A 4,727-nucleotide genomic window follows, 5' to 3' on the forward strand; every position below is an offset into this window, starting at 1 on the left:
GGACTGCAGCTAAGCCCCCGAGTGGAAGTCTGGCTTACCACTCGGTAGGATTTTTGATTACTTAGGCGAGTACTTGGACTGCAGCTAAGCCCCCGAGTGGAAGTCTGGCTTACCACTCGGTAGGATTTTTGATTACTTAGGCGAGTACTTGGACTGCAGCTAAGCCCCCGAGTGAGAGGTTTGCTCTTCACTCGGTAGGATTCTTGATTACTTAGGCGAGTACTTGGACTGCAGCTAAGCCCCCGAGTGAGAGGTTTGCTCTTCACTCGGTAGGATTTTCATAACTTAGGCGAAACGGATTCGCAGCTAAGCCTCAGAGTGAGAGGTTTGCTCTTCACTCGGTAGGATTTTCATAACTTAGGCGAAACGGATTCGCAGCTAAGCCTCCGAGTGAGAAGTCTGGCTCACCACTCGGTAGGATTTTTTACAAACTTAGGCGGAGCGGATTCGCGGCTAAGTCACCCACTGAGGGGGAATTTTATTAGACAAAATAAAAAGTGACAAAAATTATGGAGGAACTATGACACTATTATTTTGAGGTCCATGAGCTACAGAAGTACTTTATTGCAACTCATCCGAGTGATAAAACTTAAGTGTAAAATGGGCGGAGTTGTTCCGCGTTCCAAGCTCGGGGCTCGTGATATTATGCTCGACGTTGTAAAGACGGTACGCCCCGTTGTGGAGAACCTTGGTGACGATGAAGGGACCTTCCCAAGAAGGAGCAAGCTTGTGTGGTTTGTGCTGATCCACTCGGAGAACCAAATCTCCTTCCTGGAAGGCTCGACCTCTCACATTTCTGGCGTGGAAACGACGCAAATCTTGTTGGTAGATGGTCGACCGGATCAGAGCCATCTCCCTTTCTTCCTCTAAAAGGTCAACTGCGTCCTGCCGCGCTTGTTCAGCTTCTGCTTCGTTGTAGACTTCAACTCGAGGAGCATTGTGGAGAAGATCACTCGGCAAGACTGCTTCAGCTCCGTAGACCAAGAAGAATGGAGTTCTTCCGGTCGACCGATTAGGTGTGGTCCGCAGTCCCCAAAGCACTGAGGGAAGTTCGTCGACCCAAGCTCCAGCTGCATGCTTGAGGTCACGCATCAGTCGGGGTTTCAATCCCTTGAGAATCAGGCCATTGGCTCGCTCTGCTTGTCCATTCGACTGCGGATGGGCGACTGAAGCGTAGTCGACCCGTGTGCCTTGAGAGTTACAGAAATCTCTGAATTCCTTCGAGTCAAAGTTCGACCCATTATCCGTAATGATGCTGTGCGGGACTCCATATCTGAATATTAGTTCCCTGATGAAGCTAACAGCAGTACCAGCGTCAAGGTTCTTGATTGGTTTAGCCTCAATCCATTTGGTGAACTTGTCGACTGCCACCAGTACATGCGTGAAGCCACTTCGCCCTGTTCTCAAAGGACCGACCATGTCCAACCCCCATACTGCGAAAGGCCAGACGAGTGGAATGGTCTTCGGGGCTGATGCAGGCTTGTGCGACATATTCGAGTAAAACTGACATCCCTCGCACTTATCCACTATCTCCTTTGCCATCTCATTCGCCTTTGGCCAGTAAAATCCGGCTCGGTATGCTTTGGCCACGATGGTCCGAGAGGACGCGTGATGACCACAGGTCCCCGAGTGAATATCATTAAGGATGATTCGACCTTCTTCCGGCGTTATGCACTTCTGACCGACTCCAGTCGCGCTTTCTCTGTATAATTGTCCTTTGATTACGGTAAAGGCCTTAGATCGGCGGACGATCTGTCGAGCCTCTTCCTCATCCTCCGGGAGCTCTTTTCTCAGGATATACGCGATATATGGAACTGTCCAATCGGGAATGACCACCAAGATCTCCATGACCAAGTCGACCACTGCTGGGACTTCAACCTTAGTCGGATCTGTGGCACTCTTGGGCTGTGGAGCTTCTTCGGTGAAAGGATCTTCTTTGACTGACGGAGTGTGTACATGCTCCAAGAACACACCACTCGGAATGGCTTCTCTCTTGGAACCTATCTTTGCTAGATCATCAGCTGCTTGATTTTTCAGTCGGGGTATATGATGGAGCTCCAACCCCTCGAACTTCTTTTCCAGCTTCCTCACTGCACTGCAGTATCCAGTCATGGCTGGGCTTCTCACGTCCCACTCCTTCATCACTTGATTGACCACTAAATCCGAGTCGCCATAGACCATCAGGCGACGGACGCCGAGTGAAATGGCCATGCGCAACCCATATAAGAGGGGCCTCATATTCTGCCTCATTGTTGGAGGAATCAAAGTGAATCTGGAGCACATATCTGAGCTTATCTCCTCTGGGGGAAACCAGGACAACCCCAGCACCGGAACCATTCAACATCTTAGAGCCATCAAAGAACATGGTCCAATGCTCCGAGTGAACTTCAGTCGGCTGCTGCTGTTCAATCCACTCGGCGAGGAAATCTGCTATTGCCTGGGACTTAATGGCTTTCTTTGCCTCAAACTTGATATCAAGGGGAAGAAGTTCAATCGCCCATTTGGCCACTCGACCAGTTGCATCTCTGTTGTGCAAAATCTCTGATAGTGGAGCGTTGCTGACGACTGTGATGGAATGATCAGAGAAATAATGAGCAACCTTCTTTGTGGTCATGTATATTCCATACACAAGCTTCTGATAATGAGGATATCTCTGCTTGGATGGAGTCAAGACTTCAGACAAATAATACACTGGGCGCTGAACTTTGAGAGCTTTTCCTTCTTCTTCCCGCTCGACCATAAGCACAGTACTGACGACTTGTCCTGTGGCTGCGATATAGAGCAACAGAGGCTCTTTGCTGATTGGAGCAGCAAGCACCGGCTGGGTGGAGACCAGAGCTTTTAGCTCGGCAAACGCTGCATCAGCTTCTGGAGTCCACTCGAACTTGTTTGCCTTCTTCATCAGTCGGTAAAGAGGCAATGCCTTTTCACCGAGTCGTGAGATGAATCGACTTAATGCGGCCAAGCATCCAGTAAGCTTCTGGACATCGTGCACTCGCACAGGGCGTTTCATTCGGAGAATAGTGCCGATCTTCTCTGGATTAGCGTCGATTTCTCGTTCAGAAACGAGAAAACCGAGTAACTTGCCACCAGGAACTCCAAATGTGAACTTTGATGGATTGAGCTTGATATCATACCTTGTGAGGTTGGCAAATGTTTCGGCGAGATCAGCGAGCAGGTCGGAACCTTTTCGTGACTTGACAACGATATCATCCATATATGCTTCCACATTCCGACTGATTTGAGTGAGTAGACACTTCTGAATCATTCGCATAAATGTGGCTCCGGCATTCTTGAGGCCGAATGGCATGGTGATATAGCAGAAGCACCCAAATGGAGTGATGAAAGCTGTTTTTATCTCGTCGGGTCCGTACAGACGGATCTGGTGGTACCCGGAGTAGGCGTCTAGAAAAGACAGTCTCTCGCATCCCGCGGTCGAGTCAACAATTTGATCTATGCGAGGGAGAGGAAAATGATCTTTCGGGCAGGCCCGGTTGATGTGCTTGAAATCAATGCACATTCGGAGTGATTTGTCTTTCTTAGGAACCATGACGACATTAGCGAGCCACTCGGAGTGGTATATCTCTCGGATAAATCCTGCCGCCAACAGTCAAGCCACTTCCTCACCAATGGCTTTTCTCTTCTGGACGGCGGACCGCCGAAGATGCTCTTTAACTGGTTTTGCAGATGAGTCGACTCTTAGGCGATGCTCAGCCAGTCCTCTGGGAACACCTAGCATGTCAGCGGGCTTCCATGCAAAAATGTCCCAGTTCTCACGGAGGAACTGGATGAGCGCTTCTTCCTATTTTGGGTCGAGTGTTGTGGAGATGCGGGTTGGAGCTGCATCGGGATCGGTCGGGTGAATGTGAACAGGCTTCGTCTCACTGGACGACTGAAATGCAGACTCTGTGGCGGGTTTCTTGGATCGCAGCAAGTCACTCGGATCTGCGTTTTGCTTGTACTCTTCGAACTCGACCGCTGTCACCTGGGAATCAGCAATCTTTGAGCCTTTCTGGAAGCACTCTTCTGCCTTTTTCCGATCACCGGTGACAGTGATCACTCCTTTGGGGCCGGGCATCTTCAATTTGAGGTACACGTAACATGGTCGAGCCATGAACCGTGCATAAGCTGGTCTTCCCAAAATGGCATGATATGCACTCTGAAAATCCACGACCTCGAACGTCAACTTCTCTTTGCGAAAATGTTTCGAATCGCCAAACACCACGTCCAGAGCTATTTGGCCGAGTGACTCGGCTTTCTTTCCTGGTATAACACCATGAAAGCTCATGTTACTGGTGCTCAGTCGGGACATCGGAATGCCCATTCCTTTCAGTGTGTCTGCATACAGCAAATTCAACCCACTACCACCGTCCATAAGCACTTTTGTTAGTCGAGTGCCTTCAACAACTGGATCGACCACCAAAGCTTGCCTCCCAGGGGTGGCAATATGAGTTGGGTGATCAGATTGGTCGAAGGTGATGGGTGTTTGGGACCATTTCAGATAGTTTGCTTTTGCTGGGGCAACCATGTTCACCTCACGGTTAATAACTTTCAATCGACTCCTGCTCTCCACATCTGCAAAGATCATTAGAGTAGAGTTGATATGAGGATATCCTTCCTCACTGTCCTCCTTGTCTTCGACCTTGTCCGACTCCTTCTCCTTGTTATTAGACTGTTTTCCCTGAAACTGCTGGATCAGGAGTCGACATTGGCGAGTGGTGTGCTTC

The sequence above is a fragment of the Triticum aestivum genome, chromosome 3B (genome assembly GCF_018294505.1).
Source record: "Triticum aestivum cultivar Chinese Spring chromosome 3B, IWGSC CS RefSeq v2.1, whole genome shotgun sequence".
NCBI classification, from domain to species: Eukaryota; Viridiplantae; Streptophyta; class Magnoliopsida; order Poales; family Poaceae; genus Triticum; species Triticum aestivum.